At 38.2% G+C, this 20,916-nt stretch overlaps 1 pseudogene; it reads left to right on the top strand.

Annotated features, from left to right (window-relative positions):
* The first annotated feature begins 8,050 nt into the window (after window positions 1–8,050).
* Window positions 8,051–13,878, top strand: Ppp2r5c-ps1 (protein phosphatase 2, regulatory subunit B', gamma, pseudogene 1; annotated as a pseudogene).
* The last annotated feature ends 7,038 nt before the right edge of the window (window positions 13,879–20,916 follow it).

Below are 20,916 nucleotides of genomic sequence, written 5' to 3'. Positions count from 1 at the left end.
GCTGAGAGATTGGCAGGGATATCAGAATTTGGGAACCACCTTCTCCTTCAGAATGAAAAAGGGACAAAAATGATGGAAAGGATGTTAAAGTTTAAAGTCCTCTTCAAGCTTCCAAAGATGCTGCTTAGAGGATGAGGGAACCTTAATATCCTGCTCACCAGCTCCAGCACACTGGGTGTGGGTATACATTCCTTGCTGGTTACCGCTGGCAATTTCTGAGGGACACAGAGCACTGAACAGGAATTACCAAGCCTAGGCACCATAGTTACATCTTGAGGATATAAAGCCCACTCTATCATCTCCTGGTCTGAATGCACAGGTGTCTTTGATTTTTGTAGAACCATCCCTCTTCAGTCAGTCAGTTGATACCTTGTAGAGATGCCTCTCAACCATGAGGATTTCTCAGCAAACGCGTTTCCTGGGTCTCCCACAACTGACACTGTGAGTCTGAGTTGTGATACCAAGGCTGAATTTAAGCTCAGATTGATTTTCCAGCTCTGTTTTCTGCTTCAACTTTTCTTTCTTTTCTTGGTTACTGTCAATTCCTATTGCTTTGCCTTTAAGATTCCTATCCACTGTGCTACATCCCCAGTGAAGACTCAGCACATTCAGACTCTTTTCTTATGTAGACACTTTAAAGTTGTTTTGTCTACCATCAAGACAGTGACATGGGAACACTCATTTTAGAGTCTCCAGTCCTAAGCAACACCTGGGCTCCTTCCATTGCCCAGTGGTTTCTCCACTTACTTCAGTGTCACCTGGCTTCTGCTTGCAGGGAAAGGGGCTCAATAGATAGAGTTCACATTCAGCCCAGCCAGTGTTCCATGCAGTGTATCTGAGTAGGCTTCCCTTCGGAGTTGATCTTTTCTGGTTTAAAAATTGGTTCTGTGACGTTTGTCCCACTGGTGTTGACCCAGTTTTGTGTCTCACTGTTTCAGAGTTTTTGAAGAATGACTCTAATTCTCCCCTGGCCTGCTTTTTTCTTTGTACTTGAAAATCTGATAAGTATTCTCCTAAGGAACTCTTATGTTGAAACCTGATTGTATTTGTAGACTCGGCATCTAAAAATAACCTCCTACTGATACAAGCACGAGATCTAATCATTCTGTGAACTGATGAGAAGGTTCCAGATAAAAATTAACTAGTGCAGAAATGGGGAAATTTAGAGTTCATGTTTTACTCTCAAGAAAGCTTTAGTTATAGTTCCCTCATTCTTTGAGATTAAATTTCCCAAGTCAAAAGGTTCATCTTATTTCCTGTGTACGTATGAGTAGTCTAAATCTGGCCCAGGTACCCAAAATAATGGAAAGGACAAATGGTAGCAATGTTACTTTATTCACCTAATTCACACTTGTATTTATCTTATATATGCCTGCCTCTTACAATCATTATATTGTGTGCTACATCTCCCAACCATTAAATAAACCACTTTCTATGGTGCAACTGACACATTGTACCTATAGTAGGAAAAAGTAATATACTTATTTATGCTAGAATTTCTGTCACTAGAATCTAAACTTCTCATTTATTATCCCTGTTAGACATTTATCCCCCTTCAATTCCATAAATGTTGGAGATTGTGGATAAATCACACCTCAGTAGAGCACCCCACTACACCTGAACTGAGACTGCATCTGAACTGGCCTTTCTGTGTCTTCATGGTTATGCAGTGTTGCTGGAGGCCATTTTCACTGTTCATTTTTTCTTTTCCTTTTTCTTTTTCCTCTTGAGGCAGCGGAGGGGGTAGAACATCCGCAGGAGTAAGACTTGGTCTTATGAGATATTTAGGTTTATTATTTAAAAATAAAACATTTATCTCTCTTAAGTCTAAGTCACTTTGCTACTGTAGCTGACCCGCCTTCAGAGTTCCCCTGGGGTGAGAAATTGTTTAGTAGTTTAACCTGTTTAACAGCAGCGAGATTAAGTAAAGTAGCCTTTATTCTATCTCCACAGGAACTGCACTGCTCTAACTCCCAGCCTATTAGTTGAATTCTTAAGGGAAAAAGGGACACCTTTGAAAGTGATTTTAATATTTATTTCTAAGTTCGCTCTAAAAAAGTTTTTTATGAAAGTTCTTATACATCTTTCAGAATACAGGATCACATGGTAAAAAGTTCCTCACAAGTTTACCCAAAAATGTAAATCATAAATTGAATAAAAAGTTTACAACAGAGAATATTTACATGCATATCTATTAGGAGTAATAATCTGGTCAAACGTGCATCATCTGTCACCAGCTCTATAGGCTCACATAGAGTTAAAAAACCATAACTTTCATGACTTAGTTATTAGTAAAATTCTATACAGATAAACCTTGTGAATATTTTATCTCTTGTCCTTGTACTTATAGTAAATTGTTAGTTCCCTTTTCATGAACTTTGGATAATGATTTTACAGCCTCTTGTGATGTGTTCTAAATTATAGATGCCTGCTCATTATCTCAGAAGCAATAAACTCATGACACTTAAAGACTGGCAGAGTTCTCAATGCAGTTTTGATTATCAGAGAGGACTTTATAGTAGCCCTATTATAAAATAGCTTAATAATTACTAATATAGGAATAAATAATAGGAATTCTTGTAGGAACATCATTAAGAATTAAGAAGTTATCTGTCAGGGTTGGGGATTTAGCTCAGTGGTAGAGCGCTTGCCTAGCTCCGAAAAAAAAAAAAAAAAGAAAAGAAAAGAAAAAAGAAAAGAAGAAAAAAAAAGAACTTATCTTTCTATATGGCATCACCATAAGCTAGACATCTTCATTGTTCTGCAGAGATCTATTCAAAAGGGTGGGATAATACGTAGTATTGTTATACATATTTAATAATAACAGGAAAGCATATTAATAACAGGAATCTTTCCTAAAATGAAATCTCCTGTGCCTTGCCCATAGAAGCAAATCTGTCATGTACAGTATAGTCCATGGTGGAACTATCTCAGGGAAATCACCTGCTAGTTTTCAGCTTCTTCTTGATGGCTCCTGGCACAGTGTATGGGGTGCTGTATTGGTCAAATACATCTATTAAAAATAAAACCAAATGCTACGTTCTTATAGGATGCACAGACTCAGAAATGGTAAACTCATTTTCTTTCCCAAGGACTGAATGTGAAAGAATGATTGTTGAATAGAAGAGGAATTTGCCGCTGTTGTTTTGGTTTGGTTTGGTTTGGTTTGGTTTGGTTTGGTTTTTGGTGGAGGGGAGTTGCTTTTATCCTGTTGTTAGCAGGACATCTTTCTGGGACTTGTTCATGTTTTCCACTTCCACTGAATTTTTAGTGGAAAAAAGACTAAAGCTTTTTGCTCAGAACTGTGTGATCTATTACCTAAGAGCTGTGAGAAATATCGCAGGAGGTGATCCTCCTGTGAGAAGCATGTAAGTCATAGAAATTCACTTAAATAATAAAGGAAACTTAAAAATATTTAACTCCACAGTCTATGATTATAGAGTTCTGCTGGAATTGGCCTGACCTGTTTTATGGGGCTCTGAGAGAATTGTTATATGCAGTCTAGGTTGAAGACAAAACAAGATGGACAAGTGATTCCTACTCTCACTTGTACATTGGAGTAACCACCTGCTGGAGGTTGCCCATGAAGACAGTTAGCTGGCCTGAGTACATTCTTTCCAAGATTGAGAACTACCAGACTGCCTGTCACATTGGTTTACACTGTCTTGAGAGCCCTAATTGCTTTTACTAAAACATGCTAATAACTTACTGAAAGTGTGATACAAGTCTGATATGTCTGCCTTTTTTTTGTACATATCTTCTTTATCTTTATCTTTTTTTCTTTTTCTTTTTCTTTTCTTTTCTTTTTTTTTCCGGAGCTGGGGACCAAACCCAGGGCCGTGTGCTTGCTAGGCAAGCGCTCTACCACTGAGCTAAATCCCCAACCCCATATCTCCTTTATCTTAAACCCTCGTGTGTGGTGAAAAACATGTATAACCTCAGCACTCAAGATGCTGATAATGAGTTCAAAGCTATCCTAGGTTATGTAATAAATGTGATGCCCTTTGCTATATAATGAGACCCTGCTTCAGAAGCTCAATAAAACCAAATAACAAATCAAAAGATTCAAAGACTGCCCATCTAAATGCTAGTGATCCCTAATCTTTCTCTTCTTCTGAGGTTGAAGATGGGAAAGAATTTAGGCATATTACTGTTTGCTCTACAATATCCTCTCCCAAACTCCAAAAAGTGCACATGAATATCTATAGTCATTCTCCTAACCCTTTATCTACCTTTGATTCCAGAAATAGCAGATTCTCATAATTAGTCACACTGTTGTGATAAGGTGACCATCTCCCCCGACCCCACCCAGGAGCCATCATCTCATAGGAATTGCTTTTCCTTCCAAGTGATAGTTCTTTTGTCATTAGAATCAAAACTGAGGTAATGGTCCAGCAGACTCCATATTGGCCAACACTGTCTTAGAGTGCATAGATCTCTGACCTGCTCCAGTTCAGCATCTACTTAAACTGAAATTCCTGCCAATATCCCAAAGATGAAAATCATCTTCCTGGGCCACATTTGCTCAAATTTGACACAGGATAAATGATTTTTCATTTCTTTTAAGATTACTCCCATGTTTTGTATCAACATAGGAAACTTTGTGTGAAAAATAGAAAACTGAGCATGATGGGGCATCCTTATGACCCTAGCCCTCAGGAGGCTGAGGCAGGAAGATTACAAGTTTGGGACAAGACTAGGCAGAATCTTTGCATCTGGCATCTATTTACATTAATTAAAAACCTTATCAAGCCTGCTGGAGAATTTTCTAATGTTGTGCATCTTTCCTGTTCACAATGTGTTTGAAATAATTTCTCAGAGAGCTATAGTTTATTTTACTCTGAAGGTCGCCAATTTTTCTACAGTGTTGGTGTCCATTAATCGAGGCATTTAAGATTAGATTCCAACTTTCAACTCAGTATTGTGAGTGGAACTGCACCCCTACTGCGTAGAACAAGAATCCAGCTTCTTTTCTCTTTAGAAAGCCTGACGTTTCCTTGTCTCACATTCAAGTGGGTATTGTTGTTGCTCAAGGAAAGCTAGCCAGGACAAGGCCTTTTCCTTTTTTCCCACTGGAAATGTTTTCAATTAATATCCATATAAGATGACATATTGTGAAAGCTGGGGCATTCTCTATAGGTACCAACTCCATTACTTTCACTGCCTTCTTGAAGTGGACCACATACAACATGTGGTGGAAGAGTCTTTGGTTGGAAGCTCAAGTCCTCCATGCCACTCCCCGCTCAACTATGTTTGCTTCCATCCCTTTTTAGACTCTTAATTCTCGAGTTCTCACAGAAGCACCATTTGCTTTTTCTTCATATATTGCATTCCATTTGCTCCATAGATTACCCCAAAAATACAGGTTTCTGATATTTAGGGACCCGATTCATTATGTCTATACTACTATACATAACAAATTCAATCATTTTATATGCTAACTTTCATTCACTCAATAATTCATCCCATACAAGTTAGTTGACAGTCCTCTAAATATTTTAAAGGCACACCTTAAAATTGGGGTTTAGCAGCTGAAGATACAGCTCATGGGTTAAGAGTGCTTGTTGCTCTTGTAGAGAACTGGAGTTTTGTTACCAGCTCCTGTTTTAGGAGGCATTCCACTTCCTGTACTCCATGTAATCCAACTGTCTCTTCTGGTCTCCACAGGCATTCAAATGCATATGCACATACATACCACCACCACCTCCCCCCCCACACACACTGTAGACCCCTATACAGTCACATACACGCTTACACATGAATAAACATGAAATACATCTTTAAAGGCTTCAGCAAAACTAAGAACGTAAAGAAATCTCCTGTTGTGGTTGGTCTGTTTTCACTCAGATTTTGCTTTTTAGCCCAGACTGTTCTCGAGGTAATGATCTCCCTACCTCAGCCTCTCCAGCACTGCAATTACAGGCATGTTCCATCAGCTTCAAATTGTCATCTGTCTTCGCCATTGTCCTACTAAGCCAGGTTTTCACCTCACCTCTAACATGCACCCCTTTGAATGGAAATCTGATGGGGTTGGGGGGAGGACAGAACTCAAGGAGCCTAAGCTACAATTTAGCTCATAGGCTGCTTCCTGGCCACAGCTAGACCTAGTCTACAGAGGCACATCTCTTTGCTTCAAACTGCTTGGATGGCCTATCCCTATGAGTAGCAGAACTTCAATAATGTGGTAAGCAGATCAGCTGTCTTCCTCCTCTGACCAAATAATAAAATTTCATTTGTATTTTGAGTTGGGCAACGTAGAACATGCTGAGAGTCCCAGTGCTATGATGGTCAGTCAGAGGGTCACTAATATGAGGCAAACCTAAGTTATAGTGTGAGCTTCCATGGTAGCCTGGACTACACAGTGAGTCTAGTAGAGTAGCCTCAGCTCCACATTTTTCCTGTACATATTGTTTTATACTTAGCCTCAATGTGGGATCTAGTTGGTTAAATTCCCCAGTGTGAAGTATCCGACTATAAAAGCAAGAGTGAATAAAGCATTTGCTCCTCCTGTTTATTCTAATGCTGGAAACTTCAGGAACCTGTAAAGTACAGAATGAACAACTGAGGGAGGGTGCACTATATACATGCAGTCTTATAAAACCTCACAGGGGTCCTCCTTGATCTTAAGCAGAGCCATATCCCCAGATTACAGTCGGGAGCTTTCAGGGTATAGAAACACAGCCAGTAACTGACCCTGTGTGTTGGCTAGGGTTTTTTTTTTACTTTTTCTTTTTTTCTTTTTTCTTTTTATCAACTTGACAAAAACTAGAATCACTTGGGAGGAGGAAGAGTCAATTTGAGAATTGCCTTCATCCAATTGTTCTGTAGGTAAATATGTGGGTCAAACCTCCAGGATTGCTACCTATGGCCTTGAAGTAGATAGGAAAACAGACTGGGAATGACATGAAAAACAAGACAAGCAGTGTTCTTCCATGGTCTCTGTATCAGTTCTTGCTTGAGTTCTTGTACTGAATTCCTTCAGTGACTGCCTATCTAAAGAAATCCTTTGCTTCCTACATTGTTTTTGTTCTTGGTGTTTAGCACAGCAACCTTAACCTGACTAGAACATGGGGTTTGTCTGATTAAATAAGAACAGATGAAAGGTCCTGGAGACAGTAAAGTGATTATGCCTAATCTTGCACTAGGCTTTTCCCATTTCTTAACACAGTGAGCCATGTCCAAAGGCAATTATAGACTCAGGTTCCTGAGATAGTTCCCCATGTCCCAGACTCCAAACTCAGTTCTGGGTGACTAGACAGCAGCTGACAAAGACTCTGCTTTGTGGAACACCAACTTCAAAGTGCTTTGGGAAGGAAGAAGAACAAGCTGTTTCTTTGAAGCTGTTCCATGACTTGTATTTATTGCTCCGCTCTGTTAGAAGTTTGAATCTTCTAATTCATAGCATTGCTGATGAAGAAAGTATATTCTTTTCAACACTGTATGGATTCTAAACAGTCAGCACCTAACACTGGATGGGCAAATAAACACCAATTTGGTTACACCTGTATCATACATATACATACTCGTACACACACACACATGCACATGAACACACACATGCACATAAACATGGTAATGGACACATACACATTGGCACATACATACTCACACACACACAGGACAGAACACAACATGTAGTAACAAATAGGGGTGAAACTCAGGTCTGGGGTAAACACCAAGCTATGCCAAGAGGATTGCATGACCTAAGAGCACTAGAAGATATAGTTGACCATTTGAATGAGTCTCAAAGTTACTCTACTGAAAAAGGATTGTAGAGAGTCCCTAAAATAAGGTCAAAGTTCAACTATGAGACCCTATTCATGGAAATAAGGCACTTAGCATTAAGTCTTGTAGGATTCTTCCAATTATATCATTCATCAGGGAAGGACAGATCATTAATCTTTGCTCTGAGATCTTTCATCAGAACATTACACTGCACTTTACATGTGTCATCTCATTTAAACCTCATAATCCTAGTAGAGAACTGTCCACCTGCTGGGGACCAGTCTCAGCTCAGGGTGGGGTCTGGAGAAGGGCGAATGTAGGAGCAATGAAGGGAAGGAAGGATCAGACGTTGGATGTATTTTACTTGATGAGCTATGGGACAATGAGGAAGCACATCTCGGTATGACTCTTCCTATTCTGACAACTGTTGTCTCTTTCAAGCTTTATTTATACATAAAATCATTCCTCAGAAATTTTATTCACTGATATAGCTTTTCAAAATATATTTTCTTCTAAAGTCTTCCTTGATTATATAAGAATTTTATAAAAAAGTAAAAATTAACATGATAAAATCAATTTTCTTAAAACTCAGTATCTTATTCCTTAAGATTGGTGTCATAAAGCCTTGCAGTTACAGAAATGCTAGACAGGATGACTCTATTTAAATTGGATTTTCTTTCAGTTTGGCATAAGATTAATAGATCAAAAGTTATTTCCTACTCCCTATGATATCAAACTTGACTTTCTACAAAAGTTCAACATTTAACTCTTATTTAATTCCTCCGTGCCTTCCTCTATATTTCTTTTATATTTGGCATAAAACCACTATCTTTTTTTGATTTTTAAAATATTGTTCAGCTCCTTTGCAAGGGTGATCTATCAGTAGAGGTCTGGTTTGACAACTCAGTTCAGGAAGGCAGGCAGGCCAGAATCCCTTCCTCTAGGTCTCTGTTTTGAGCCCTTGTTTCAATAAAATTCCTATCTCTATTACAGCTCTGTAAAGAACAGAAGAACATCAGGGTTCTTAAAGTTGTTTATGTTTGTCTTCAGGAAGGTACCAAGACTTCTTTCTATTCAAATCTCTTTCTATTCATACAAGTTCCTTGTTTCTAAAGTTGAAGATTAAAAACTTTGTAATTCAATTACAGCTTGTAAGTTTCCAAAATTTCCCTCTTTTTCTTTAATAATTCTCAAATTCTCAAGCCTCATGATTACTAACAATACTCATTAATCATATAAATGTTTATTTAATTAAAAAGTGCTAAGGAAGGACTCAAGTTTTGCATAACTGTTTTTTCCAGGGAACTTTCACAAATTTCATTCTTGTTTACACTTTTGTTATCCCAGCTCTGGCTTTTGGAGAGAGGCCTTTAACAGTAAGAAGCATAAGCATAGCAAAAGGTGTGCAGCAAATATCCAATAGGGACAGTGAAGGGTCAGTCCAAGCAATGGAACACACTTCCATTGTCAAACAGCACTTTCAGAATGCTTGGCATCGCCAGTCACCACCAGTTGTCCAATGAAGGTAAAGACACTCGCCACCAAGAACATGACATATTAGATCAGCAGGACACAGGTGGTTCCAGGGGAGAACCAACTCCTAAAGATTGTTCTTTGGTATCCCCACATGTACTGTGACAAGTCCGTGCTCCCATATAAGCAATCTAAAAAGCAGTCAATGTATAGGAAAGGAAACTAAACACCCCCATAGTAAATGGAAAACCCAACATTCAAACCCAGATCTATGTCTGTCATCCTAGCATATACAGCAACACAGATGATGAAATGTCTTTTGTGACTCACACCACGCCACAATTTCAATTAGAATGTCCTTAACACTGGAGTGAAGAGGGGAGGAAGAGATGAGGAGGAAAAGGAGAAGGAAGGACAAAGAATGAGAGAAGAGGGAAAAGGATGAGAGGGAAAGGGACATGGGGAGGGAAAGAGAGAAGGTGGAGGGTTACTGATGTTCTTAACACCTGACACCCACCTGCTTGAAATTCAAGGCTTTGAGGCTCAGCTGGGTGGACTTAATGGAAGAGAAGGAACCCTGACCTTTCAGCTAATATGTAAACTTTAGGAATTCCACTTTATGTTGGTTGTAGTTATCTTAGTTCTATATTTCCAGTTCAGTATCAGGTAGGTATTTAGATATAGAAATCAGCATGGCTTACACATAGGAATTGAGGCTGTTGGAAAGCAACTTTTCTAAGAGTATTCTCAGGAGTGGATGAAAACTGATTGACATTCATGTGAACTCTCAAGTCATTTGTCAGAGTCAAAATGAGCACACGTATATCGATAAAGGGTTTTTCCCATGTAATTTGACAAAGGAAGAGCATGGTTATTGCTACAAACAGCACACATAATTTGGTTTGGTTTAAAACAAAGCATGCATGTCCTCTAGCACAGAGTGTAGCAGCATTGACCAATTTCTCCTTGAGGTTGGACTATCTGTGCACAGCAGCTGGCAGAATCTTTGAAAGCACTCTCTCCTTTACCTTTCCACCTTTAGTTGTATCTCAGATTCATTTTTGTGGGATGTTTTAGTCAAATATTGTACCCATAACAACCAAGGTATTACTGTCCTGAAGAAGAAGCAGTTGCTCGTGTTCTTCACTGTCTTGAACAACAGGAACAGCAGCTCACGTGCTTGCTACTAAGTGGTCCATTTCTAGAAGTTTACAAGTCTGCCTCAGGGGGCTTCCATCCTTCCTTAATCAGATATCCTGAGATATGTTCTTCTCATAATGAAAAGCGTGCTCCCTGGGGCAGGAACTGACAGTTGTCAGCCCCTAGGCTATGCCTGTAAACTGGCATACAGTGTGTTGCTCCTGTCTCAGTGGGCAACAGTAGTCAGATGACATAGACAGACAGCTAACACCATTACAAGAACGAGTAGTCTTCTTAATAGTAACTCTAAGTGCAACTGGTCTTATTTCTCAAACTAAAAGACACAGACTAGCAAATTGGATTTTTGAACAAGCTCTAACTACATTGAGTACAAAAGACATACTTCACTGGCAAGAAAATGAATAAAGATAAACTGATTAAAAAAATTCATCATGCAAACAAAGGCCTCATATAAGCAAGATTAGCTCTCCATATAACTACTAACATACACTGAAAGCCAAAACTAGTCAGAGTAGCTAGCAATTAATTTATATTAATAAGGGAAAAATACAAAAGAGGATGTATTCTAAGTACACGTGCACTGACTGAACACAATTTCATATAAACATGAGAATAGACATAATAAGACAAATTGGGTCCAGTGACAATTACAGTTGCTAATTTCAACAATCAACTCTCACCAAAAGAGAGATCATCTGGTAAAACAGATCAGCAAAGAAAGTTCAGAGGTAACTGTACTAGAGATCAAATGGATTCAAAGGACATTTATAAATATTCAATTCAAAATCTTCAGAGCATACATTATTCTCAGCAGCTCATGGAGCCTACTCTAAAGCAGATGTCTTCATCCAAAGATCTTAACAAGTGGAAATTAAAATAAATTATTTTCTCATGGGATAGTAGAATAAAACTATAAATCAATATTAGCAGAATATATACCTGGAGACAGAAAAATATACTATTGTATGAAGAGTGGACCACTGAATAAATCACATAGGAAATCCTTAGAATAGAATGGAAATGAAAGAATGACTTACCGGAATGTCTGAGCCATAGCAAATTCAGCTTTATGATGAAATTTTGATGTGAATCCTTAATTTAAACAAACAAATAAAATAGAGATCTCAAGTAAATACCTTAATGATGTGCCTCCATGTCTTAGAAAAACTAGAATAAGAAAAATTGTACCTATAGATAGAAATAATAAACAAAATTGTAGAAATAAAGAAGTTGGAGACCAAGAGAACAATGCAGAGAAGGAGGAAACAATTCCATTTCTATTTCTTGGCAGTGTTAAAAGAAGATCAAGGAGAGTCTAGGCTAAAACACTGACGATACAAGGTAATAAAAAAGAATAAGAAAGGATACATTGTAACATATGACAGTAGAATCTAGAAGATGATGAAGTAATAATTTGGGAACCTGTATTCAAAAAGCTGGAAAATTGAGAAAGAATATACAAATAGACTAATAAGACCCACCAAGCCTACACCGAGAGATGTCAATAATGTAAACAGAACTATGACAAGCCCCAAGTTTGAAGCAGCAATGAAGTTTCACAACCTAAAAAACCAGGACCAGACAGATTCAGTCACTTCCCACAATACCTTTAAAGAAGAAAAATGCAATGTTCTTCAAACTGTTCCACAACAGAAGGAGAAGGAGCACTTCTAAATTAATTCTCTGAAATTAAATCACTCTATTGCTAAAACCAGATAAACAAAAGCATCCAAGCAGAAAACCATAAACTAATTTTCTTAAACATACAAAACGCTCACTATAAACACTTAGAAACTAAATTCAAGAATGAATTAAGGAAAGCAGACATCAAAAATGTTGGTTTGATTATAAGGATGTAAGGATGGTTCAACATGTCAGATCTATAAATGAAATAAATAATGTGTCTGAATAGACTCAGGAACAGAAGTCACATGACCAACTCAATAGATAGAAAAGGTCTCTAATGAAGTCCAACATATCTTCTTGATAGAATATAACACAACATGATGAAGGATATACACAATAAATCTAATAAAAAATACCAAATGAAAACTGGGAAGTATATCCTATAGTATAAGGCATGATATAATGTATCTGTTGTTATTCATTATAACGCTTGGCATCTTAGAGAGAATAAGAAGTTTGAAAAATAACAATAATAGAAATATTGAAAAGTGATACCAGCAAGTAGTCAAATGACCACTGGTAACAGATATCATAATCCTTTACTTTGAAGATGCTACACTTTACCAGAAACCTCTTAGGTCTGTTCTACCTTCTCATCAAGTTATCAGGCTACAATGTCACCATACAAAAATTAGAATAATTAATATAAGTAATAATAAAATAAATAATAATTAAAATAAGTAATAGAATAGAACCAAGAACAAAATCTATTCCCAGCAGCTACGAGATAATGTCTGGGAATAAACTAAGGACATGAATGACCTCTAAAACCAAAACAATACCAGAAATTTTTACATAAAAATTGAAGAAGATACTAGACGTTACATAAGAGCCTTTTTTTTTAAACAAAGTTGGAAAGTGTTTTTATCGCTGACATTTGCACACACAGTGTTAGTGACATTGGCCTTCCCTTCCTGGGGTGGAACCAGGTCCTATCTCATCAAACATTCACACAAAGCCTCAACACTCCTAAGTTACTCTCTTTTTTTAGTACCTGGGGATTTGCTTTGGCTAGATTTTCTATTTCGAGGATCCTCGGGAGAGAGATTTTCTAAAAACGACCCTGCACATCATCTATGGGAAGTTCTTAGGCCTGTGTGCTTACATCAGGAAACAGATCAATAATATATTTTATAGGTTTATCTATGAGACAGAGCACCCCAATGACATAGCAGAGTTACTGGAGATCCTGGGAAGTATAATTAATGCCTTTCCACTAAAGGAAGAGCACAAGATTTTCCTGTTAAAGGTGTTGCTGCCCTTGCACAAAGTGAAATCCCCGACTGTCTACCATCCCCAGCTGGTGTACTGCGTCGTGCAGTTTTTAGAGAAGGACGGCACCCTCACTGACCCAGTGGTAATGGCACTTCTCAAATACTGGCCAAAGTCCAAAAAGAAGTAATGTCTTAAATGAATTAGGTGAAATCTTAGATGTAATTGAACCGTCCGAATTTGTGAAGATCATGGAGCCTCTTTTCCGGCAGTTGGCCAAATGTGTTTCCAGCCCTCACTTCCAGGTGGCAGAGCGGGCGCTATATTATTGGAACAATGAGCATCATGAGTTTAGCATGAGTGAAGATCATGTTTCCGTCCTTAGACGGCAACGCAGTGGCCCACTGGAACAAGACAATACACGGTTTGATATACACCATCCTGAAACTCTTCATGGAGATAAACCAAAAACTCTTCAATGACCGCACCCAGCAGTTCAAAGCAGAGAAGCTCAAAGAGAAGCTAAAAATGAAAGAACAAGAAGTGTGGGTTAAAATGGAAAATCTAGCCAAAGTGTATCCCACAAAGTGTATCACAAAGACTTTCTATGTGATCAATTGACAGAGATATTACTGGGAATATGTCTATTATCAGAAGCATATTACAACATCAGTGCAACCATCAACAAATTCTTAACTCAGTCTTCAAGGTTAAAAGAAAAAAAATTTAGAACTCATATAGAGCGGTGTTTCTCAACCTGTGGGTCTCAGCCCCTTGGAGAGTTGACTAATACTTTCACAAGGTGGCCTAAAACCATATGAAAACAGAAATATTTCCATTATGATTCTTTACAGGAGCAAAATTACAGTTATAAAATGTCAACAATATAATTTTATGATTGTGGGGTCACCACAACCCTGAGGGATAATTAACTGTATTAAAGGGTTGAAGCATGAGGAAGGTTGAGAACCACTGGAATAGAGTATTAAGGACCCAGACAAGTCAAAGCAAACTTAAGATGAGGGAACACTGCTGGAGGTGTGTCACAGGACCTGATTTCAAGGTATATTGTATAACCCAAATATGGTAAACATCATATTATTGGCAAAGGACAGGCACAGAGACCGGTGGAATGGAGGGAGCAGCCAGAAATAAAAACTATGCACCTATAGTCACCTAATTTTGACTCTAAGGTGTCAGATATATACACTGATAGGAATGGAGTGTCTCTGACAGAGGGTGCTAGGAATAAAGGATTTCTACATGTAAGGGATTGGAAGTAGATCCATATCTTTTATCTTTCATAAAAAATAATGTAAAAGAGATCAAATACCACAATGTTAGACAGGAGTTTTGAAACTGCTAGAAAAACTTAGGCAGGACACTAAGATATAGGTGAAGGAAAGTCACTTCAGAGAAGAGTTTCACTAGAATGGAGAATATTAGCATTGTTTGACAAGTGATATTCTATGATATTTTATGTAGCTTATATACAGAAAATAAAATAATGGAGTGAAGACCTACCTTACAGAATGGGAGCAGATCTTTCCTAACTAGTCATCTGATGGGAAATTACTATCTACAGTAAATAAGGAACTTACAGATTTAAACACCCCATCCAAATCATCAAACCAGGTATACAAGGCAAAGTTTTTAAAGGAAGAAAAAAAGAGCAGTAAATAAATGAAGCAATGTTTCCCATTGTTAACCATTAAGGAAATCTAAAATAAAATCATGCTGAGATTCTATCCCACCCCATTCAGAATGGCTGTCACCAAATACCTAGAGAACAACAAATGTTGGTGACAACACTGTGAGGTAATAGAGCCTTTATACACAGGGCATTCAGAAATGTAAATTATTTTATATCATACTGAAATTAGCAGGGAGCGTTCTCATAACACTGAAACTTCGATACCATCTTGCTATACTTTTCCTGAGTATACAATTAAAGAAATTCAAGCCAGCTCACTACACAGATGGCTGCATGTCCATAACTTTTAATGTACTATTCATAATAGCCAAGATAAGAGACTGAGACATTCTAGGGGGTCTTGATCAAATTCATTTCCTCTGTCAGCTAAAGAATTAAGATTCAGAAAAAAAAAACCCACAAAACTCAACAAGCAGCAGCAAAGTTCCTTGCACCACAAACAAAACCAGCAGTTGGAGAAAGTTGTTTATTGAGGATGAGGAAACACACAGTCAGCAGACACATGAAGCAAAGATCCTCTGTGAAGCATAGAGGGAGGACTCAAAAATCTGAAAAATTCATCTTCTTCTCGGGCACTAGGGATTGGAGCCTCTGAAGAGCCTACCTCCCTAGCTTGATCAGTTTGAGTGATTTGAAACTGCTGCGTGTCATCCTGATCAGGTCTTGAACTTGCTGAGCCAGTCCATCAGCAGGAGCCCTGCTAGTGGAAGACAAAAAACAAACAAGGCCTTGCTTTAAGCTACAAGCCTTTTGTCTCATGTCAGGGGAGCAAGAAACAAGTGTGTCAGCTTAGAATTCCAACACTTTTATTACCTAGCCATGGCCCATCTCCCTATCTGACTACCAGGGAGTCTTTGTAACTCCTAGTCTCTCAAAAATTCTTAGCGGACATTCAAAAGGTGAGTAAACAATATCGTGCACACATACACACACACATACACACACACACATACACACACACAAACAAACACATGCATGCACACATAATCAAAATAAACCAGGCTCACAAGAATAAGAATTGCACTTGAAATCCTGTGTGTGCATGTACGTGTGTGTGTGTGTGTGTGTGTGTGTGCATGTGCATGTGTGTCTGTGTGTGTGCATGTACATGTGTGTGTGTGTGTGTGTGTGTGTGTGTGTGTGCGCTCACACACACATCCTTAAAGTAGAAAGGACATTCTCTGGAGTAATGGAAGAGTGGGAATAAGCGTGAGTAATGTGGGGAAAATAAAGACAAGTTTTGCAAACTTTGTCTCATAAGCAGTTTATAAATAAGGGGAACAGGAAGATGTTGGAGTGTGGACAAAGAGTGAATTGAGAGCAATACAATGAAATTTTTGTATGAAAACATTATAATGAAAGCCCCTAATTTTTTTGCTAACTGAAAAATGTTATTAATAAAAAAGCAAAGCACTGAAAATGAATTAGGGAGGAAGGAAGAGTTGGTAGAACTGTCATTATGAGTACATTATGGTCAAACCAAGCAATTAAAGGAACAGAGTAACAATGATTGTTCAAGAGCCCATAACAGCATAAGTAAATGCTTGGATAACCATATATGTGAGGGAGGATATGTGAATCCATTGAATTACAAACACTGTGCAGATACGCTCTTCCTCAGTTTCACTCCTCTTAGGAATGGACTGAAGCTGGTGATTCATTTCTAATGAACAGAGAATGGAAAGGGGGAAGTCATAACCTCACAAGGGAGAAATTGGTCCAGCTTTTTATGGACTAATGAGAGTTAACATCGTCATAAGTAATGTCAAGTGAGTTATCATGGAGGAGTATCCCCTGTGCCCTGAGTTTGACAAATCTTCTGCCTCTATGTGTTCCTTATCAAAAATTGCACAGTTCTCAGTTAATCATGGAAAAATTCTTAGAAAAAGCCAAATTGAAGTACATTCTACAAAACATCTGTCATTGCTTTTCATGGATCAGAGTCATAATAGAAATAAGAATAAGGTCTCTAAGATTAGAGCAGATTAATGAGATATACTTATTGGCTGCAAGGTAACCCTTGGGTTAGAGCTACATAATAAAATGAACCTACTTGGAGAAAGAAGAGGAATGGTGACTGTTGGAGCATGAAGGTCCTTGTGTCTATGGATCTCCAAGGAAACCAGAAATATTAAGCGCTTACAATTGTCCTTCCAAAAGGAAGGATGTAAAACCTGTTTGTTTTTTCCAGAAAACTGGGAACTGGATGTAAGTAATTAATTGCCTGGCGATCTGCATACCTGTTGGTGATAGGCCATATCAAACTCCTACACCTGTACAGCCAGGGGTTCCCCCACGTGCCCACAATCAGGCCCAGAGTTGAATGATACCCCAAATAACCTCTTCTCTCTGTGTGCGATGAGACCAGGCCAGATTCTTCCTTACAGCCTTAAGCTAGTTCAGGTAGCTTATCTCTAAAACTCATTTTCTTGGAAGAAATAGCACTTCTGAGTTGAAATTCAATATAATTACACTTTCCTGTATACTCATGATTGTATTACACCAGAAAATATTTTTCCAGATTATATTCTGTTCAAATATACTGGCAACAAACCACCTAACATCAGATTCCCCAAAGTGAATCTGAATCAAGTTTTTATTTTCACCTCTACCTTGACATCTGCGAAGACCCACACAGAGGAGACCACTTTAGCCAATTATAAATCCCAAATTATTCCATAATTTAATTTTGAAAATGGTGCAAATTCAAAATCCTGTAGCTAAAGATCGACCTAAAAATGTTCTAGCAGTAATTCAGTCATTAAAAAGAAAGTGTATTATGTACAAATATGACATATAATGATAAAATCCATTATTTTTGTATTTTAGTTGCATATGCATTTTCAATAAAAATATGGGGTTTCAGCTCATAATGTGATACACTTTGATTTATTTTCTCAAATAACCATTTTTCCTTGACTATAATTATCAACTTTTTGTTTTGTTTTGTTTTAGAGACAAGATTTCTCTATTTAGCTTTGGCTAACCTGGAACTCTCTAGGTAGAACAGGCTAACCTTAAATGCATAGAGATCAGGCTTGGATTAAAAGGGCGTGCCACTATACCTCAATAAACTACCCACTTGGAAGTGGTTGGCAGATACTCATTGGCAGTGTACCAAAATAGGGTGAAGTCAGAAATGCCTACAGTTATCTAAATATTCAGTCTATTATTTTGGTGAACAAGAATTTGTATTTAAATATGGCAGCTTGGTTAAATATACATGACTAAATCTGTTGCAGAATGACATCTTTTAATGCATTAAATACCCACTCGCTTCCTTTCCCCATGACAGAAGGTGGCTGCAATTAGGACAGTCCTGAGGTTAGTGACACTGATCCAAGATGAAGTAGGTTGCACCATGCATCATGTGACTGAAGTTTTGATTCCTGCTCTGTCTTATGAACATGGAGAACCCGGAGAGACACTAGACACATAAGGTATAGAGATCAATAAAGGTACCTATGACTGATTCAGGCTTCAGTGAATTGACTGAACGCACGTAACAGTGACCTGTGTTCTCTAGGCAACCAGGGCATGGAGCTGGTTGACGTGGCCTCTCCATCCAGATGAACCTAGGCCTGTGCTCTATCACTTGAAGGAGGTGGGATCTTAGGTGAGTTTAATCCCTTCCCTGTACTATGCTTTACTCAACTCTCAGGACATGGATTAGTATAGTACAAATGTCAGAGGGTTGATGGGTTGAGGGATAGCTTGGTGCCTGACACATAAGGATGACTGTTTTTATTGTTTTGTATTATGTGTTGATTTATGTAACACAGTGGAGTCTTGAAGAGCATTTTATCATATTGAGTCCTAAAAACAACGTACTCCATCTTATTTTGAAAACCAGATACTAATCCTTTACACAGCAGCATTTTTGTAATACCCAAGTGGCTTTAGAAAGAATAGCCAGTCGTTTTTATTCATCCCTAAAAGATATCTCTGGTTTGAACATGAGATAGAGCATTCAAACCCCTCTTCCTGAACAAAGAGAATGGATTAATTTGGGGTTACTGGGTATTCCGCTCTGGAGTATGTAGTCACGTGGGAAATGCTAGAAAGACACAGATTCTAAATTGTGGCATCTATTGGTTAAGGACTGATCAAGAAATTTAGTCAACTATAAAACATGAGATCAGTCAGTTTTCTGTGAAGTGATAAGAAGTTAGAATTAAACCTATGATTAAATGAAATCTTCAGCTAAAACGAGCTCTATCAGTTTCAGATAATCACTAGAGGCTTCAGACCATTTAATCTGTGATTCAGTTTGAGTCAAATCTAATCTTGATTATGTCAGGTTAAGCTGAGTAGCAGAATTATGTTGGGTTTATGAAGGTTCATTTCCTCCATGTATTTTCACCATCAACTTCATAAGCATTAAATTTAAGGGGCAGAACACAACAAAATAATAACATCTAAAATGACAGCAACTAGCAGGAGGCGTTGACTCACACTTGGGGCAGCACTCAGACACTTTTGCAATTTGCCTCCAATGTAGGCCAGTGGCTTTTCTCACTTAACATAAGAACTGCAAGTGCCTGGGCCTCACTTTAAGCAGTGTTGTCAGGGAGCTTTTAGAAAACAGTAGCTGGGCATACACCAGCTTTGAAGGTTGGAACTCTTCAAAACATTCTCAGATTGTAGGGAAGGATGTTGTTTCTAAGAATTCAAAATAGGGAAGCTAGGCAATATTAGTTGTTAATAAAAGAAGTCAGACCAAGGAAGCTATCTCTCATATGCGATACATAGGTTACACATATGCATGTGCTCACAGAATACAAGAAAATAGAAAGGAAGTTATTTGGTAATAAAAAAAAAGAGCTAGTAGAAGGAAAAGGGGAAGGGAGAGGGTAATGGATCGTGAATGTGGTCATTTGCATGAGCTACTTAAGTAAACGCATCATTATTAAATCCATTTTGCACAGTGAGTACCCATGCATATATTTTTTCAGAAAATGGTCGGTAAGTCTGGTATGGACACTGTAGCCACAGTATTCACAATGGGCAAGAAAAAGAAACAAGCTTAGTGTTTATCAGCTGAAGAATAGATAAGGACAATTTGGCACACATAAACACTAGAATGCTGTTCATCCATAAAACAATGACAACAAAACCTCGCCCTGCTGTTTGCAATGACATGGATGGAGCTGGGGATCATTATTTTAAGTGAAATAAACCAGGTACAGAAGAGCAAGCACCATGGTATCATGCTCACGTGGAGAATCTTTAAGTCTTGGTCTTGTAGAACTGGAGAAGGGAGTGCACATGGGAAAGGGTGGGTGGAGAATGCAGTGAGAGGTGGATGTACAAAGGCTACCTCCTGTACTGCTGCTCAGCAAGTGATTACAAGTGCTATCAAGTGGCAAGGAAGATAGGACTCAGACCAGGCTAGCATAAAGAAATGTTCAGCATTTGAGGAGACAGGTACATTTATCCTGATTTGAACTCACGCCCTGTACTCACACAGCCAAACACCACCCTGGGACCCATAAATATATATAGTTTTTACGTATCAATCACAACATTGTTTAAATTTTTTGAAAAGTGGAAAATACAAGTAAATTTAACCTGTCCGAATACACTCATAATATGTTCTCTTATGTGACATTTTGTAAATGTATACTTTATAAAGTAGTAAGTGATATGTTTATAAAAAGATAAAGAGAAGGGGGATATGTTATGTGGAGGTGTAGTTGGATATAGGGGAAGGAGGCACCTCTGAGGGCCCATGTTGAGGCATCCCTTCCCCCTGAGGGACCAGCTCCATGACAGTATAGTATAGAATAGAGTTTATTCAGGGCATGAGGAGGGGAGTCAAGAGGGTAGTAGAGGTAGAGAAAGGCAGGAGGGAGGGAGGGAAGGGAAGGAGAGGGGAAGGGAGGGAAAGGAAGAAAAGAGAAGAGAAGAGAAGAAAAGAGAAGAGAAGAGAAGAGACGAGAAGA

The sequence above is a fragment of the Rattus norvegicus genome, chromosome 15 (genome assembly GCF_036323735.1).
Source record: "Rattus norvegicus strain BN/NHsdMcwi chromosome 15, GRCr8, whole genome shotgun sequence".
Taxonomy (NCBI): Eukaryota; Metazoa; Chordata; class Mammalia; order Rodentia; family Muridae; genus Rattus; species Rattus norvegicus.
The sequence above is the reverse complement of the archived record's forward strand: the minus strand, read 5'-3'. Positions and strand labels throughout refer to the sequence as shown.